Source organism: Oncorhynchus nerka, unplaced genomic scaffold (genome assembly GCF_034236695.1).
Source record: "Oncorhynchus nerka isolate Pitt River unplaced genomic scaffold, Oner_Uvic_2.0 unplaced_scaffold_1746, whole genome shotgun sequence".
Lineage (NCBI taxonomy): Eukaryota > Metazoa > Chordata > Actinopteri > Salmoniformes > Salmonidae > Oncorhynchus > Oncorhynchus nerka.
This window is the reverse complement of record NW_027039577.1, coordinates 16,996-32,500: the sequence shown is the minus strand read 5'-3', so window position 1 is coordinate 32,500 and position 15,505 is coordinate 16,996. Positions and strand designations below refer to the sequence as shown.

At 42.2% G+C, this 15,505-nt stretch overlaps 26 non-coding genes and 15 pseudogenes across 26 annotated transcripts; all 41 read right to left on the bottom strand.

Annotated features, from left to right (window-relative positions):
- Window positions 1-140: 140 nt before the first annotated feature.
- LOC135567936 (5S ribosomal RNA) lies at window positions 141-259 on the bottom strand. The gene has a single exon (XR_010462427.1). It is a non-coding gene; the product is annotated as a 5S ribosomal RNA (ribosomal RNA).
- Window positions 260-499: 240 nt separating this feature from the next.
- LOC135568022 (5S ribosomal RNA) lies at window positions 500-618 on the bottom strand. The gene has a single exon (XR_010462484.1). It is a non-coding gene; the product is annotated as a 5S ribosomal RNA (ribosomal RNA).
- Window positions 619-860: 242 nt separating this feature from the next.
- LOC135567917 (5S ribosomal RNA) lies at window positions 861-979 on the bottom strand. The gene has a single exon (XR_010462408.1). It is a non-coding gene; the product is annotated as a 5S ribosomal RNA (ribosomal RNA).
- A 242-nt stretch (window positions 980-1,221) lies between these two features.
- LOC135567916 (5S ribosomal RNA) lies at window positions 1,222-1,340 on the bottom strand. The gene has a single exon (XR_010462407.1). It is a non-coding gene; the product is annotated as a 5S ribosomal RNA (ribosomal RNA).
- A 241-nt stretch (window positions 1,341-1,581) lies between these two features.
- On the bottom strand, window positions 1,582-1,700 carry LOC135568020 (5S ribosomal RNA). The gene has a single exon (XR_010462482.1). It is a non-coding gene; the product is annotated as a 5S ribosomal RNA (ribosomal RNA).
- Window positions 1,701-1,942: 242 nt separating this feature from the next.
- Window positions 1,943-2,061, bottom strand: LOC135568019 (5S ribosomal RNA). The gene has a single exon (XR_010462481.1). It is a non-coding gene; the product is annotated as a 5S ribosomal RNA (ribosomal RNA).
- A 241-nt stretch (window positions 2,062-2,302) lies between these two features.
- LOC135567979 (5S ribosomal RNA) lies at window positions 2,303-2,420 on the bottom strand (annotated as a pseudogene).
- Window positions 2,421-2,655: 235 nt separating this feature from the next.
- On the bottom strand, window positions 2,656-2,774 carry LOC135568018 (5S ribosomal RNA). Its single transcript, XR_010462480.1, has one exon. It is a non-coding gene; the product is annotated as a 5S ribosomal RNA (ribosomal RNA).
- Window positions 2,775-3,010: 236 nt separating this feature from the next.
- Window positions 3,011-3,129, bottom strand: LOC135567959 (5S ribosomal RNA). Its single transcript, XR_010462450.1, has one exon. It is a non-coding gene; the product is annotated as a 5S ribosomal RNA (ribosomal RNA).
- Window positions 3,130-3,369: 240 nt separating this feature from the next.
- LOC135567981 (5S ribosomal RNA) lies at window positions 3,370-3,487 on the bottom strand (annotated as a pseudogene).
- Window positions 3,488-3,728: 241 nt separating this feature from the next.
- Window positions 3,729-3,847, bottom strand: LOC135567935 (5S ribosomal RNA). The gene has a single exon (XR_010462426.1). It is a non-coding gene; the product is annotated as a 5S ribosomal RNA (ribosomal RNA).
- Window positions 3,848-4,084: 237 nt separating this feature from the next.
- Window positions 4,085-4,203, bottom strand: LOC135567957 (5S ribosomal RNA). Its single transcript, XR_010462448.1, has one exon. It is a non-coding gene; the product is annotated as a 5S ribosomal RNA (ribosomal RNA).
- Window positions 4,204-4,445: 242 nt separating this feature from the next.
- LOC135567985 (5S ribosomal RNA) lies at window positions 4,446-4,554 on the bottom strand (annotated as a pseudogene).
- A 242-nt stretch (window positions 4,555-4,796) lies between these two features.
- LOC135567934 (5S ribosomal RNA) lies at window positions 4,797-4,915 on the bottom strand. The gene has a single exon (XR_010462425.1). It is a non-coding gene; the product is annotated as a 5S ribosomal RNA (ribosomal RNA).
- A 233-nt stretch (window positions 4,916-5,148) lies between these two features.
- On the bottom strand, window positions 5,149-5,267 carry LOC135567915 (5S ribosomal RNA). The gene has a single exon (XR_010462406.1). It is a non-coding gene; the product is annotated as a 5S ribosomal RNA (ribosomal RNA).
- A 231-nt stretch (window positions 5,268-5,498) lies between these two features.
- Window positions 5,499-5,617, bottom strand: LOC135567929 (5S ribosomal RNA). The gene has a single exon (XR_010462420.1). It is a non-coding gene; the product is annotated as a 5S ribosomal RNA (ribosomal RNA).
- A 243-nt stretch (window positions 5,618-5,860) lies between these two features.
- Window positions 5,861-5,979, bottom strand: LOC135568017 (5S ribosomal RNA). The gene has a single exon (XR_010462479.1). It is a non-coding gene; the product is annotated as a 5S ribosomal RNA (ribosomal RNA).
- Window positions 5,980-6,220: 241 nt separating this feature from the next.
- On the bottom strand, window positions 6,221-6,339 carry LOC135568037 (5S ribosomal RNA). The gene has a single exon (XR_010462499.1). It is a non-coding gene; the product is annotated as a 5S ribosomal RNA (ribosomal RNA).
- A 241-nt stretch (window positions 6,340-6,580) lies between these two features.
- LOC135568016 (5S ribosomal RNA) lies at window positions 6,581-6,699 on the bottom strand. The gene has a single exon (XR_010462478.1). It is a non-coding gene; the product is annotated as a 5S ribosomal RNA (ribosomal RNA).
- A 239-nt stretch (window positions 6,700-6,938) lies between these two features.
- On the bottom strand, window positions 6,939-7,057 carry LOC135567933 (5S ribosomal RNA). The gene has a single exon (XR_010462424.1). It is a non-coding gene; the product is annotated as a 5S ribosomal RNA (ribosomal RNA).
- Window positions 7,058-7,298: 241 nt separating this feature from the next.
- On the bottom strand, window positions 7,299-7,417 carry LOC135568015 (5S ribosomal RNA). The gene has a single exon (XR_010462477.1). It is a non-coding gene; the product is annotated as a 5S ribosomal RNA (ribosomal RNA).
- A 592-nt stretch (window positions 7,418-8,009) lies between these two features.
- On the bottom strand, window positions 8,010-8,128 carry LOC135568014 (5S ribosomal RNA). The gene has a single exon (XR_010462476.1). It is a non-coding gene; the product is annotated as a 5S ribosomal RNA (ribosomal RNA).
- Window positions 8,129-8,371: 243 nt separating this feature from the next.
- Window positions 8,372-8,490, bottom strand: LOC135568013 (5S ribosomal RNA). Its single transcript, XR_010462475.1, has one exon. It is a non-coding gene; the product is annotated as a 5S ribosomal RNA (ribosomal RNA).
- Window positions 8,491-8,731: 241 nt separating this feature from the next.
- Window positions 8,732-8,850, bottom strand: LOC135568012 (5S ribosomal RNA). Its single transcript, XR_010462474.1, has one exon. It is a non-coding gene; the product is annotated as a 5S ribosomal RNA (ribosomal RNA).
- A 240-nt stretch (window positions 8,851-9,090) lies between these two features.
- Window positions 9,091-9,207, bottom strand: LOC135567968 (5S ribosomal RNA; annotated as a pseudogene).
- A 241-nt stretch (window positions 9,208-9,448) lies between these two features.
- LOC135567983 (5S ribosomal RNA) lies at window positions 9,449-9,566 on the bottom strand (annotated as a pseudogene).
- Window positions 9,567-9,807: 241 nt separating this feature from the next.
- LOC135568031 (5S ribosomal RNA) lies at window positions 9,808-9,926 on the bottom strand. Its single transcript, XR_010462493.1, has one exon. It is a non-coding gene; the product is annotated as a 5S ribosomal RNA (ribosomal RNA).
- A 240-nt stretch (window positions 9,927-10,166) lies between these two features.
- LOC135567976 (5S ribosomal RNA) lies at window positions 10,167-10,285 on the bottom strand (annotated as a pseudogene).
- A 237-nt stretch (window positions 10,286-10,522) lies between these two features.
- LOC135567955 (5S ribosomal RNA) lies at window positions 10,523-10,642 on the bottom strand. The gene has a single exon (XR_010462446.1). It is a non-coding gene; the product is annotated as a 5S ribosomal RNA (ribosomal RNA).
- A 241-nt stretch (window positions 10,643-10,883) lies between these two features.
- LOC135567967 (5S ribosomal RNA) lies at window positions 10,884-11,002 on the bottom strand (annotated as a pseudogene).
- Window positions 11,003-11,244: 242 nt separating this feature from the next.
- On the bottom strand, window positions 11,245-11,362 carry LOC135567988 (5S ribosomal RNA; annotated as a pseudogene).
- Window positions 11,363-11,603: 241 nt separating this feature from the next.
- LOC135567982 (5S ribosomal RNA) lies at window positions 11,604-11,721 on the bottom strand (annotated as a pseudogene).
- A 636-nt stretch (window positions 11,722-12,357) lies between these two features.
- LOC135567971 (5S ribosomal RNA) lies at window positions 12,358-12,474 on the bottom strand (annotated as a pseudogene).
- A 232-nt stretch (window positions 12,475-12,706) lies between these two features.
- Window positions 12,707-12,825, bottom strand: LOC135567932 (5S ribosomal RNA). Its single transcript, XR_010462423.1, has one exon. It is a non-coding gene; the product is annotated as a 5S ribosomal RNA (ribosomal RNA).
- Window positions 12,826-13,068: 243 nt separating this feature from the next.
- On the bottom strand, window positions 13,069-13,187 carry LOC135567954 (5S ribosomal RNA). Its single transcript, XR_010462445.1, has one exon. It is a non-coding gene; the product is annotated as a 5S ribosomal RNA (ribosomal RNA).
- Window positions 13,188-13,425: 238 nt separating this feature from the next.
- LOC135567995 (5S ribosomal RNA) lies at window positions 13,426-13,541 on the bottom strand (annotated as a pseudogene).
- A 230-nt stretch (window positions 13,542-13,771) lies between these two features.
- Window positions 13,772-13,888, bottom strand: LOC135567991 (5S ribosomal RNA; annotated as a pseudogene).
- A 241-nt stretch (window positions 13,889-14,129) lies between these two features.
- LOC135567990 (5S ribosomal RNA) lies at window positions 14,130-14,245 on the bottom strand (annotated as a pseudogene).
- Window positions 14,246-14,482: 237 nt separating this feature from the next.
- Window positions 14,483-14,601, bottom strand: LOC135568036 (5S ribosomal RNA). The gene has a single exon (XR_010462498.1). It is a non-coding gene; the product is annotated as a 5S ribosomal RNA (ribosomal RNA).
- A 235-nt stretch (window positions 14,602-14,836) lies between these two features.
- Window positions 14,837-14,954, bottom strand: LOC135567993 (5S ribosomal RNA; annotated as a pseudogene).
- A 240-nt stretch (window positions 14,955-15,194) lies between these two features.
- On the bottom strand, window positions 15,195-15,313 carry LOC135567970 (5S ribosomal RNA; annotated as a pseudogene).
- Between the last annotated feature and the right edge of the window lie 192 nt (window positions 15,314-15,505).

Genomic DNA, 15,505 nt, shown 5'->3' with positions numbered 1-15,505 from the left:
TGGAAAAAATTGCATATACTGTAGCCATAATTTGTAGCACAGATTGTTGGATGAAATACAAACTAACCTTGCTTACTTATTTCAAAGCGAGGGCACATATTTCAGCCTTGTGGGAAAAAACGGACAAAGAGTTGACAAAATGCTTACAGCACCTGGTATTCCCAGGCGGTCTCCCATCCAAGTACTAACCAAGCCCGACCCTGCTTAGCTTCCGAGATCAGACGAGATCAGGCGTACTCAGGACAGTGTGGCCGTAAGCGAGAAACTATCTCTGGTGCACTATATAAAGTCAAAGTGAGTCTGATTAACAGCTGTTGCATTTTCACCATTTAGATAAGAATCTTTGTGTCACTCAAAATGTGGAAAAATTGCATATACTGTAGCCATAATTTGTAGCACAGATTGTTGGATGAAATACAAACTAACCTTGCTTACTTATTTCAAAGCGAGGGCACATATTTCAGCCTTGTGGGAAAAAACGGACAAAGAGTTGACAAAATGCTTACAGCACCTGGTATTCCCAGGCGGTCTCCCATCCAAGTACTAACCAGGCCCGACCCTGCTTAGCTTCTGAGATCAGACGAGATCAGGCGTACTCAGGACAGTGTGGCCGTAAGCGAGAAACCATCTCTGGTGCACTATATAAAGTCAAAGTGAGTCTGATTAACAGCTGTTGCATTTTCACCATTTAGATAAGAATCTTTGTGTCACTCAAAATGTGGAAAAAATTGCATATACTGTAGCCATAATTTGTAGCACAGATTGTTGGATGAAATACAAACTAACCTTGCTTACTTATTTCAAAGCGAGGGCACATATTTCAGCCTTGTGGGAAAAAAACGGACAAAGAGTTGACAAAATGCTTACAGCACCTGGTATTCCCAGGCGGTCTCCCATCCAAGTACTAACCAGGCCCGACCCTGCTTAGCTTCCGAGATCAGACGAGATCAGGCGTACTCAGGACAGTGTGGCCGTAAGCGAGAAACCATCTCTTGGTGCACTATATAAAGTCAAAGTGAGTCTGATTAACAGCTGTTGCATTTTCACCATTTAGATAAGAATCTTTGTGTCACTCAAAATGTGGAAAAATTGCATATACTGTAGCCATAATTTGTAGCACAGATTGTTGGATGAAATACAAACTAACCTTGCTTACTTATTTCAAAGCGAGGGCACATATTTCAGCCTTGTGGGAAAAAAACGGACAAAGAGTTGACAAAATGCTTACAGCACCTGGTATTCCCAGGCGGTCTCCCATCCAAGTACTAACCAGGCCCGACCCTGCTTAGCTTCCGAGATCAGACGAGATCAGGCGTACTCAGGACAGTGTGGCCGTAAGCGAGAAACCATCTCTTGGTGCACTATATAAAGTCAAAGTGAGTCTGATTAACAGCTGTTGCATTTTCACCATTTAGATAAGAATCTTTGTGTCACTCAAAATGTGGAAAAATTGCATATACTGTAGCCATAATTTGTAGCACAGATTGTTGGATGAAATACAAACTAACCTTGCTTACTTATTTCAAAGCGAGGGCACATATTTCAGCCTTGTGGGAAAAAACGGACAAAGAGTTGACAAAATGCTTACAGCACCTGGTATTCCCAGGCGGTCTCCCATCCAAGTACTAACCAGGCCCGACCCTGCTTAGCTTCTGAGATCAGACGAGATCAGGCGTACTCAGGACAGTGTGGCCGTAAGCGAGAAACCATCTCTTGGTGCACTATATAAAGTCAAAGTGAGTCTGATTAACAGCTGTTGCATTTTCACCATTTAGATAAGAATCTTTGTGTCACTCAAAATGTGGAAAAAATTGCATATACTGTAGCCATAATTTGTAGCACAGATTGTTGGATGAAATACAAACTAACCTTGCTTACTTATTTCAAAGCGAGGGCACATATTTCAGCCTTGAGGGAAAAAACAGACAAAGAGTTGACAAAATGCTTACAGCACCTGGTATTCCCAGGCGGTCTCCCATCCAAGTACTAACCAGGCCCGACCCTGCTTAGCTTCTGAGATCAGACGAGATCAGGCGTACTCAGGACAGTGTGGCCGTAAGCGAGAAACCATCTCTTGGTGCACTATATAAAGTCAAAGTGAGTCTGATTAACAGCTGTTGCATTTTCACCATTTAGATAAGAATCTTTGTGTCACTCAAAATGTGGAAAAATTGCATATACTGTAGCCATAATTTGTAGCACAGATTGTTGGATGAAATACAAACTAACCTTGCTTACTTATTTCAAAGCGAGGGCACATATTTCAGCCTTGTGGGAAAAAACGGACAAAGAGTTGACAAAATGCTTACAGCACCTGGTATTCCCAGGCGGTCTCCCATCCAAGTACTAACCAGTCTCACCCTGCTTAGCTTCTGAGATCAGACGAGATCAGGCGTACTCAGGACAGTGTGGCCGTAAGAAACCATCTCTTGGTGCACTATATAAAGTCAAAGTGAGTCTGATTAACAGCTGTTGCATTTTCACCATTTAGATAAGAATCTTTGTGTCACTCAAAATGTGGAAAATTGCATATACTGTAGCCATAATTTGTAGCACAGATTGTTGGATGAAATACAAACTAACCTTGCTTACTTATTTCAAAGCGAGGGCACATATTTCAGCCTTGTGGGAAAAACGGACAAAGAGTTGACAAAATGCTTACAGCACCTGGTATTCCCAGGCGGTCTCCCATCCAAGTACTAACCAGGCCCGACCCTGCTTAGCTTCTGAGATCAGACGAGATCAGGCGTACTCAGGACAGTGTGGCCGTAAGCGAGAAACCATCTCTTGGTGCACTATATAAAGTCAAAGTGAGTCTGATTAACAGCTGTTGCATTTTCACCATTTAGATAAGAATCTTTGTGTCACTCAAAAAAAATTGCATATACTGTAGCCATAATTTGTAGCACAGATTGTTGGATGAAATACAAACTAACCTTGCTTACTTATTTCAAAGCGAGGGCACATATTTCAGCCTTGTGGGAAAAAACGGACAAAGAGTTGACAAAATGCTTTACAGCACCTGGTATTCCCAGGCGGTCTCCCATCCAAGTACTAACCAGGCCCGACCCTGCTTAGCTTCTGAGATCAGACGAGATCAGGCGTACTCAGGACAGTGTGGCCGTAAGCGAGAAACCATCTCTTGGTGCACTATATAAAGTCAAAGTGAGTCTGATTAACAGCTGTTGCATTTTCACCATTTAGATAAGAATCTTTGTGTCACTCAAAATGTGGAAAAATTGCATATACTGTAGCCATAATTTGTAGCACAGATTGTTGGATGAAATACAAACTAACCTTGCTTACTTATTTCAAAGCGAGGGCACATATTTCAGCCTTGTGGGAAAAACGGACAAAGAGTTGACAAAATGCTTACAGCACCTGGTATTCCCAGGCGGTCTCCCATCCAAGTACTAACCAGGCCCGACCCTGCTTAGCTTCTGAGATCAGACGAGATCAGGCGTACTCAGGACAGTGTGGCCGTGGCGAGAAACCATCTCTTGGTGCACTATATAAAGTCAAAGTGAGTCTGATTAACAGCTGTTGCATTTTCACCATTTAGATAAGAATCTTTGTGTCACTCAAAATGTGGAAAAATTGCATATACTGTAGCCATAATTTGTAGCACAGATTGTTGGATGAAATACAAACTAACCTTGCTTACTTATTTCAAAGCGAGGGCACATATTTCAGCCTTGTGGGAAAAAACGGACAAAGAGTTGACAAAATGCTTACAGCACCTGGTATTCCCAGGCGGTCTCCCATCCAAGTACTAACCAAGCCCGACCCTGCTTAGCTTCCGAGATCAGACGAGATCAGGCGTACTCAGGACAGTGTGGCCGTAAGCGAGAAACTATCTCTTGGTGCACTATATAAAGTCAAAGTGAGTCTGATTAACAGCTGTTGCATTTTCACCATTTAGATAAGAATCTTTGTGTCACTCAAAATTGGAAAAATTGCATATACTGTAGCCATAATTTGTAGCACAGATTGTTGGATGAAATACAAACTAACCTTGCTTACTTATTTCAAAGCGAGGCACATATTTCAGCCTTGTGGGAAAAACGGACAAAGAGTTGACAAATGCTTACAGCACCTGGTATTCCCAGGCGGTCTCCCATCCAAGTACTAACCAAGCCCGACCCTGCTTAGCTTCCGAGATCAGACGAGATCAGGGGTACTCAGGACAGTGTGGCCGTAAGCGAGAAACTATCTCTTGGTGCACTATATAAAGTCAAAGTGAGTCTGATTAACAGCTGTTGCATTTTCACCATTTAGATAAGAATCTTTGTGTCACTCAAAATGTGGAAAAAATTGCATATACTGTAGCCATAATTTGTAGCACAGATTGTTGGATGAAATACAAACTAACCTTGCTTACTTATTTCAAAGCGAGGGCACATATTTCAGCCTTGTGGGAAAAAACGGACAAAGAGTTGACAAAATGCTTACAGCACCTGGTATTCCCAGGCGGTCTCCCATCCAAGTACTAACCAGGCCCGACCCTGCTTAGCTTCCGAGATCAGGGGTACTCAGGACAGTGTGGCCGTAAGCGAGAAACTATCTCTTGGTGCACTATATAAAGTCAAAGTGAGTCTGATTAACAGCTGTTGCATTTTCACCATTTAGATAAGAATCTTTGTGTCACTCAAAATGTGGAAAAAATTGCATATACTGTAGCCATAATTTGTAGCACAGATTGTTGGATGAAATACAAACTAACCTTGCTTACTTATTTCAAAGCGAGGGCACATATTTCAGCCTTGTGGGAAAAAACGGACAAAGAGTTGACAAAATGCTTACAGCACCTGGTATTCCCAGGCGGTCTCCCATCCAAGTACTAACCAAGCCCGACCCTGCTTAGCTTCCGAGATCAGACGAGATCAGGCGTACTCAGGACAGTGTGGCCGTAAGCGAGAAACTATCTCTTGGTGCACTATATAAAGTCAAAGTGAGTCTGATTAACAGCTGTTGCATTTTCACCATTTAGATAAGAATCTTTGTGTCACTCAAAATTGCATATACTGTAGCCATAATTTGTAGCACAGATTGTTGGATGAAATACAAACTAACCTTGCTTACTTATTTCAAAGCGAGGGCACATATTTCAGCCTTGTGGGAAAAAAAACGGACAAAGAGTTGACAAAATGCTTACAGCACCTGGTATTCCCAGGCGGTCTCCCATCCAAGTACTAACCAGGCCCGACCCTGCTTAGCTTCCGAGATCAGACGAGATCAGGCGTACTCAGGACAGTGTGGCCGTAAGCGAGAAACTATCTCTTGGTGCACTATATAAAGTCAAAGTGAGTCTGATTAACAGCTGTTGCATTTTCACCATTTAGATAAGAATCTTTGTGTCACTCAAAATTGCATATACTGTAGCCATAATTTGTAGCACAGATTGTTGGATGAAATACAAACTAACCTTGCTTACTTATTTCAAAGCGAGGGCACATATTTCAGCCTTGTGGGAAAAAACGGACAAAGAGTTGACAAAATGCTTACAGCACCTGGTATTCCCAGGCGGTCTCCCATCCAAGTACTAACCAGGCCCGACCCTGCTTAGCTTCTGAGATCAGACGAGATCAGGCGTACTCAGGACAGTGTGGCCGTAAGAGACAAAACTATCTCTTGGTGCACTATATAAAGTCAAAGTGAGTCTGATTAACAGCTGTTGCATTTTCACCATTTAGATAAGAATCTTTGTGTCACTCAAAATGTGGAAAAAATTGCATATACTGTAGCCATAATTTGTAGCACAGATTGTTGGATGAAATACAAACTAACCTTGCTTACTTATTTCAAAGCGAGGGCACATATTTCAGCCTTGTGGGAAAAAACGGACAAAGAGTTGACAAAATGCTTACAGCACCTGGTATTCCCAGGCGGTCTCCCATCCAAGTACTAACCAGGCCCGACCCTGCTTAGCTTCTGAGATCAGACGAGATCAGGCGTACTCAGGACAGTGTGGCCGTAAGCGAGAAACTATCTCTTGGTGCACTATATAAAGTCAAAGTGAGTCTGATTAACAGCTGTTGCATTTTCACCATTTAGATAAGAATCTTTGTGTCACTCAAAATGTGGAAAAATTGCATATACTGTAGCCATAATTTGTAGCACAGATTGTTGGATGAAATACAAACTAACCTTGCTTACTTATTTCAAAGCGAGGGCACATATTTCAGCCTTGTGGGAAAAAACGGACAAAGAGTTGACAAAATGCTTACAGCACCTGGTATTCCCAGGCGGTCTCCCATCCAAGTACTAACCAGGCCCGACCCTGCTTAGCTTCCGAGATCAGACGAGATCAGGCGTACTCAGGACAGTGTGGCCGTAAGCGAAAACTATCTCTTGGTGCACTATATAAAGTCAAAGTGAGTCTGATTAACAGCTGTTGCATTTTCACCATTTAGATAAGAATCTTTGTGTCACTCAAAATGTGGAAAAAATTGCATATACTGTAGCCATAATTTGTAGCACAGATTGTTGGATGAAATACAAACTAACCTTGCTTACTTATTTCAAAGCGAGGCACATATTTCAGCCTTGTGGGAAAAAAACGGACAAAGAGTTGACAAAATGCTTACAGCACCTGGTATTCCCAGGCGGTCTCCCATCCAAGTACTAACCAGGCCCGACCCTGCTTAGCTTCTGAGATCAGACGAGATCAGGCGTACTCAGGACAGTGTGGCCGTAAGCAGAAACCATCTCTTGGTGCACTATATAAAGTCAAAGTGAGTCTGATTAACAGCTGTTGCATTTTCACCATTTAGATAAGAATCTTTGTGTCACTCAAAATGTGGAAAAATTGCATATACTGTAGCCATAATTTGTAGCACAGATTGTTGGATGAAATACAAACTAACCTTGCTTACTTATTTCAAAGCGAGGCACATATTTCAGCCTTGTGGGAAAAAACGGACAAAGAGTTGACAAAATGCTTACAGCACCTGGTATTCCCAGGCGGTCTCCCATCCAAGTACTAACCAAGCCCGACCCTGCTTAGCTTCCGAGATCAGACGAGATCAGGCGTACTCAGGACAGTGTGGCCGTAAGCGAGAAACTATCTCTTGGTGCACTATATAAAGTCAAAGTGAGTCTGATTAACAGCTGTTGCATTTTCACCATTTAGATAAGAATCTTTGTGTCACTCAAAATGTGGAAAAATTGCATATACTGTAGCCATAATTTGTAGCACAGATTGTTGGATGAAATACAAACTAACCTTGCTTACTTATTTCAAAGCGAGGGCACATATTTCAGCCTTGTGGGAAAAAACGGACAAAGAGTTGACAAAATGCTTACAGCACCTGGTATTCCCAGGCGGTCTCCCATCCAAGTACTAACCAGGCCCGACCCTGCTTAGCTTCTGAGATCAGACGAGATCAGGCGTACTCAGGACAGTGTGGCCGTAAGCGAGAAACCATCTCTTGGTGCACTATATAAAGTCAAAGTGAGTCTGATTAACAGCTGTTGCATTTTCACCATTTAGATAAGAATCTTTGTGTCACTCAAAATTGCAAAAATTGCATATACTGTAGCCATAATTTGTAGCACAGATTGTTGGATGAAATACAAACTAACCTTGCTTACTTATTTCAAAGCGAGGGCACATATTTCAGCCTTGAGGGAAAAAACGGACAAAGAGTTGACAAAATGCTTACAGCACCTGGTATTCCCAGGCGGTCTCCCATCCAAGCACGAGGACAAGCCCGACCCTGCTTAGCTTCCGAGATCAGGCGTACTCAGGCCAGTGTGGCCGTAAGCGAGAAACCATCTCTTGGTGCACTATATAAAGTCAAAGTGAGTCTGATTAACAGCTGTTGCATTTTCACCATTTAGATAAGAATCTTTGTGTCACTCAAAATGTGGAAAAAATTGCATATACTGTAGCCATAATTTGTAGCACAGATTGTTGGATGAAATACAAACTAACCTTGCTTACTTATTTCAAAGCGAGGGCACATATTTCAGCCTTGTGGGAAAAAACGGACAAAGAGTTGACAAAATGCTTACAGCACCTGGTATTCCCAGGCGGTCTCCCATCCAAGTACTAACCAGGCCCGACCCTGCTTAGCTTCTGAGATCAGACGAGATCAGGCGTACTCAGGACAGTGTGGCCGTAAGCGAGAAACCATCTCTTGGTGCACTATATAAAGTCAAAGTGAGTCTGATTAACAGCTGTTGCATTTTCACCATTTAGATAAGAATCTTTGTGTCACTCAAAATGTGGAAAAATTGCATATACTGTAGCCATAATTTGTAGCACAGATTGTTGGATGAAATACAAACTAACCTTGCTTACTTATTTCAAAGCGAGGGCACATATTTCAGCCTTGTGGGAAAAAAAACGGACAAAGAGTTGACAAAATGCTTACAGCACCTGGTATTCCCAGGCGGTCTCCCATCCAAGTACTAACCAGGCCCGACCCTGCTTAGCTTCTGAGATCAGACGAGATCAGGCGTACTCAGGACAGTGTGGCCGTAAGCGAGAAACCATCTCTTGGTGCACTATATAAAGTCAAAGTGAGTCTGATTAACAGCTGTTGCATTTTCACCATTTAGATAAGAATCTTTGTGTCACTCAAAATGTGGAAAAAATTGCATATACTGTAGCCATAATTTGTAGCACAGATTGTTGGATGAAATACAAACTAACCTTGCTTACTTATTTCAAAGCGAGGGCACATATTTCAGCCTTGTGGAAAAAACGGACAAAGAGTTGACAAAATGCTTACAGCACCTGGTATTCCCAGGCGGTCTCCCATCCAAGTACTAACCAGGCCCGACCCTGCTTAGCTTCTGAGATCAGACGAGATCAGGCGTACTCAGGACAGTGTGGCCGTAAGCGAGAAACCATCTCTTGGTGCACTATATAAAGTCAAAGTGAGTCTGATTAACAGCTGTTGCATTTTCACCATTTAGATAAGAATCTTTGTGTCACTCAAAATGTGGAAAAAATTGCATATACTGTAGCCATAATTTGTAGCACAGATTGTTGGATGAAATACAAACTAACCTTGCTTACTTATTTCAAAGCGAGGCACATATTTCAGCCTTGTGGGAAAAACGGACAAAGAGTTGACAAAATGCTTACAGCACCTGGTATTCCCAGGCGGTCTCCCATCCAAGTACTAACCAAGCCCGACCCTGCTTAGCTTCCGAGATCAGACGAGATCAGGCGTACTCAGGACAGTGGCCGTAAGCGAGAAACCATCTCTTGGTGCACTATATAAAGTCAAAGTGAGTCTGATTAACAGCTGTTGCATTTTCACCATTTAGATAAGAATCTTTGTGTCACTCAAAATGTGGAAAAAATTGCATATACTGTAGCCATAATTTGTAGCACAGATTGTTGGATGAAATACAAACTAACCTTGCTTACTTATTTCAAAGCGAGGGCACATATTTCAGCCTTGTGGGAAAAAACGGACAAAGAGTTGACAAATGCTTACAGCACCTGGTATTCCCAGGCGGTCTCCCATCCAAGTACTAACCAGGCCCGACCCTGCTTAGCTTCTGAGATCAGACGAGATAGGCGTACTCAGGACAGTGTGGCCGTATGCGAGAAACTATCTCTTGGTGCACTATATAAAGTCAAAGTGAGTCTGATTAACAGCTGTTGCATTTTCACCATTTAGATAAGAATCTTTGTGTCACTCAAAATGTGGAAAAATTGCATATACTGTAGCCATAATTTGTAGCACAGATTGTTGGATGAAATACAAACTAACCTTGCTTACTTATTTCAAAGCGAGGGCACATATTTCAGCCTTGTGGGAAAAAAACGGACAAAGAGTTGACAAATGCTTACAGCACCTGGTATTCCCAGGCGGTCTCCCATCCAAGTACTAACCAGGCCCGACCCTGCTTAGCTTCCGAGATCAGACGAGATCAGGTGTACTCAGGACAGTGTGGCCGTAAGCAAGAAACTATCTCTTGGTGCACTATATAAAGTCAAAGTGAGTCTGATTAACAGCTGTTGCATTTTCACCATTTAGATAAGAATCTTTGTGTCACTCAAAATGGGAAAAATTGCATATACTGTAGCCATAATTTGTAGCACAGATTGTTGGATGAAATACAAACTAACCTTGCTTACTTATTTCAAAGCGAGGGCACATATTTCAGCCTTGTGGGAAAAAAACGGACAAAGAGTTGACAAATGCTTACAGCACCTGGTATTCCCAGGCGGTCTCCCATCCAAGTACTAACCAAGCCCGACCCTGCTTAGCTTCCGAGATCAGACGAGATCAGGCGTACTCAGGACAGTGTGGCCGTAGAAAACTATCTCTTGGTGCACTATATAAAGTCAAAGTGAGTCTGATTAACAGCTGTTGCATTTTCACCATTTAGATAAGAATCTTTGTGTCACTCAAAAATGTGGAAAAAAATTGCATATACTGTAGCCATAATTTGTAGCACAGATTGTTGGATGAAATACAAACTAACCTTGCTTACTTATTTCAAAGCGAGGCACATATTTCAGCCTTGTGGAAAAAACGGACAAAGAGTTGACAAATGCTTACAGCACCTGGTATTCCCAGGCGGTCTCCCATCCAAGTACTAACCAGGCCTCGACCCTGCTTAGCTTCTGAGATCAGACGAGATCAGGCGTACTCAGGACAGTGTGGCCGTAAGCGAGAAACCATCTCTTGGTGCACTATATAAAGTCAAAGTGAGTCTGATTAACAGCTGTTGCATTTTCACCATTTAGATAAGAATCTTTGTGTCACTCAAAATGTGGAAAAATTGCATATACTGTAGCCATAATTTGTAGCACAGATTGTTGGATGAAATACAAACTAACCTTGCTTACTTATTTCAAAGCGAGGGCACATATTTCAGCCTTGTGGGAAAAAAACGGACAAAGAGTTGACAAATGCTTACAGCACCTGGTATTCCCAGGCGGTCTCCCATCCAAGTACTAACCAGGCCCGACCCTGCTTAGCTTCTGAGATCAGACGAGATCAGGCGTACTCAGGACAGTGTGGCCGTAGTTGGTAGAAACCATCTCTTGGTGCACTATATAAAGTCAAAGTGAGTCTGATTAACAGCTGTTGCATTTTCACCATTTAGATAAGAATCTTTGTGTCACTCAAAATGTGGAAAAATTGCATATACTGTAGCCATAATTTGTAGCACAGATTGTTGGATGAAATACAAACTAACCTTGCTTACTTATTTCAAAGCGAGGCACATATTTCAGCCTTGTGGGAAAAAACGGACAAAGAGTTGACAAAATGCTTACAGCACCTGGTATTCCCAGGCGGTCTCCCATCCAAGTACTAACCAGGCCCGACCTGCTTAGCTTCCGAGATCAGACGAGATCAGGCGTACTCAGGACAGTGTGGCCGTCGTAAGCGAAACTATCTCTTGGTGCACTATATAAAGTCAAAGTGAGTCTGATTAACAGCTGTTGCATTTTCACCATTTAGATAAGAATCTTTGTGTCACTCAAAATGTGGAAAAATTGCATATACTGTAGCCATAATTTGTAGCACAGATTGTTGGATGAAATACAAACTAACCTTGCTTACTTATTTCAAAGCGAGGGCACATATTTCAGCCTTGTGGGAAAAACGGACAAAGAGTTGACAAAATGCTTACAGCACCTGGTATTCCCAGGCGGTCTCCCATCCAAGTACTAACCAGGCCCGACCCTGCTTAGCTTCCGAGATCAGACGAGATCAGGCGTACTCAGGACAGTGTGGCCGTGGCGAGAAACCATCTCTTGGTGCACTATATAAAGTCAAAGTGAGTCTGATTAACAGCTGTTGCATTTTCACCATTTAGATAAGAATCTTTGTGTCACTCAAAATTGCATATACTGTAGCCATAATTTGTAGCACAGATTGTTGGATGAAATACAAACTAACCTTGCTTACTTATTTCAAAGCGAGGCACCAGCTACTTAAATCCGCTGTAGACAGATTGATGGATGAAATGTGAAACTAACCTTTATTTTACTTATTTCCAAGCTCTGAGGCCCTATTTCACCCAAAAACGGCAAGAGTTGGATAAATGCCAGCACCTGGCCTTCCTGGTATGTCTCCCTCCAAGTACTAACCAGGTTCCCGCTGCTTAGCTTCCGAGATCAGACGAGATCAGGCTGCTCAGGACAGTGGGGCCAATGGAACAAACTCCCTCTTGACGCACTATATAAAGTCAAAGGAGTCTGATTAACAGCTGTTGCATTTTCACCATTTAGATAAGAATCTTTAAGGTCACCTAAATTGCATATACCTGTCACCCATAATTTGTAAAGATTGTTGATGAAATACAAACTAACCTTGCTTCCATTTCAAAGCGAGGGCACATATTTCAGGTGAAAAAACGGACAAAGAGTTGACAAAATGCTTACAGCACCTGGTATTCCCAGGCTCTCCCATCCAAGTACTAACCAGGCCCGACCCTGCTTAGCTTCTGAGATCAGATGAGATCAGGCGTACTCAGGACAGTGTGGCCGTAAGCGAGAAACTATCTCTTGGTGCACTATATAAAGTCAAAGTGAGTCTGATTAACAGCTGTTGCATTTTCACCATTTAGATAAGAATCTTTGTGTCACTCAAAATTGCATATACTGTAGCCATAATTTGTAGCACAGATTGTTGGATGAAATACAAACTAACCTTGCTTACTTATTTCAAAGCGAGGGCACATATTTCCAGCCTTGTGGGAAAAAACGGACAAAGAGTTGACAAAATGCTTACAGCACCTGGTATTCCCAGGCGGTCTCCCATCCAAGTACTAACCAAGCCCGACCCTGCTTAGCTTCCGAGATCAGACGAGATCAGGCGTACTCAGGACAGTGTGGCCGTAAGCGAGAAACTATCTCTTGGTGCACTATATAAAGTCAAAGTGAGTCTGATTAACAGCTGTTGCATTTTCACCATTTAGATAAGAATCTTTGTGTCACTCAAAATGTGGAAAAAATTGCATATACTGTAGCCATAATTTGTAGCACAGATTGTTGGATGAAATACAAACTAACCTTGCTTACTTATTTCAAAGCGAGGGCACATATTTCAGCCTTGTGGGAAAAAAACGGACAAAGAGTTGACAAAATGCTTACAGCACCTGGTATTCCCAGGCGGTCTCCCATCCAAGTACTAACCAGGCCCGACCCTGCTTAGCTTCCGAGATCAGACGAGATCAGGCGTACTCAGGACAGTGTGGCCGTAAGAAAACTATCTCTTGGTGCACTATATAAAGTCAAAGTGAGTCTGATTAACAGCTGTTGCATTTTCACCATTTAGATAAGAATCTTTTGTGTCACTCCAAATGTGGAAAAATTGCATATACTGTAGCCATAATTTGTAGCACAGATTGTTGGATGAAATAAAACTAACCTTGCTTACTTATTTCAAAGCGAGGGCACATATTTCAGCCTTGTGGGAAAAAACGGACAAAGAGTTGACAAAATGCTTACAGCACCTGGTATTCCCAGGCGGTCTCCCATCCAAGTACTAACAAAGCCCGACCCTGCTTAGCTTCCGAGATCAGACGAGATCAGGAGTACTCAGGACAGTGGGCCAAGCGAAAACCATCTCTTGGTGCACTATATAAAGTCAAAGTGAGTCTGATTAACAGCTGTTGCATTTTCACCATTTAGATAAGAATCTTTGTGTCACCAAAAAATTGCATATACTGTAGCCATAATTTGTAGCACAGATTGTTGGATGAAATACAAACTAACCTTGCTTACTTATTTCAAAGCGAGGGCACATATTTCAGCCTTGTGGGAAAAAACGGACAAAGAGTTGACAAATGCTTACAGCACCTGGTATTCCCAGGCGTCTCCCATCCAAGTACTAACCAAGCCCGACCCTGCTTAGCTTCCAGATCAGACGAGATCAGGCGTACTCAGGACAGTGTGGCCGTAAGCAAGAAACTATCTCTTGGTGCACTATATAAAGTCAAAGTGAGTCTGATTAACAGCTGTTGCATTTTCACCATTTAGATAAGAATCTTTGTGTCACTCAAAATGTGGAAAAATTGCATATACTGTAGCCATAATTTGTAGCACAGATTGTTGATGAAATACAAACTAACCTTTGCTTACTTATTTCAAAGCGAGGGCACATATTTCAGCCTTGTGGGAAAAAAACGGACAAAGAGTTGACAAATGCTTACAGCACCTGGTATTCCCAGGCGGTCTCCATCCAAGTACTAACCAGGCCCGACCCTGCTTAGCTTCTGAGATCAGACGAGATCAGGCGTACTCAGGACAGTGGGCCGAAGCGAGAAAACCATCTCTTGGTGCACTATATAAAGTCAAAGTGAGTCTGATTAACAGCTGTTGCATTTTCACCATTTAGATAAGAATCTTTGTGTCACCAAAATGTGGAAAATTGCATATACTGTAGCCATAATTTGTAGCACAGATTGTTGGATGAAATACAAACTAACCTTGCTTACTTATTTCAAAGCGAGGCACATATTTCAGCCTTGTGGGAAAACGGACAAAGAGTTGACAAAATGCTTACAGCACCTGGTATTCCCAGGCGGTCTCCCATCCAAGTACTAACCAGGCCCGACCCTGCTTAGCTTCCGAGATCAGACGAGATCAGGCGTACTCAGGACAGTGTGGCCGTAAGCAGAAACTATCTTTGGTGCACTATATAAAGTCAAAGTGAGTCTGATTAACAGCTGTTGCATTTTCACCATTTAGATAAGAATCTTTGTGTCACTCAAAATTGCATATATACTGTAGCCATAATTTGTAGCACAGATTGTTGGATGAAATACAAACTAACCTTGCTTACTTATTTCAAAGCGAGGGCACATATTTCAGCCTTGTGGGAAAAAAAAAACGGACAAAGAGTTGACAAAATGCTTACAGCACCTGGTATTCCCAGGCGGTCTCCCATCCAAGTACTAACAAAGTCGACCTGCTTAGCTTCCTGAGATCAGACGAGATCAGGCGTACTCAGGACAGTGTGGCCGTAAGCGAGAAACTATCTCTTGGTGCACTATATAAAGTCAAAGTGAGTCTGATTAACAGCTGTTGCATTTTCACCATTTAGATAAGAATCTTTGTGTCACTCAAAATGTGGAAAAAATTGCATATACTGTAGCCATAATTTGTAGCACAGATTGTTGGATGAAATACAAACTAACCTTGCTTACTTATTTCAAAGCGAGGGCACATATTTCAGCCTTGTGGGAAAACGACAAAAGAGTTGACAAAATGCTTACAGCACCTGGTATTCCCAGGCGGTCTCCCATCCAAGTACTAACCAATCCCGACCCTGCTTAGCTTCCGAGATCAGACGAGATCAGGCGTACTCAGGACAGTGTGGCCGTAAGCGAGAAACCATCTCTTGGTGCACTATATAAAGTCAAAGTGAGTCTGATTAACAGCTGTTGCATTTTCACCATTTAGATAAGAATCTTTGTGTCACTCAAAATGTGGAAAATTGCATATACTGTAGCCATAATTTGTAGCACAGATTGTTGGATGAAATACAAACTAACCTTGCTTACTTATTTCAAAGCGAGG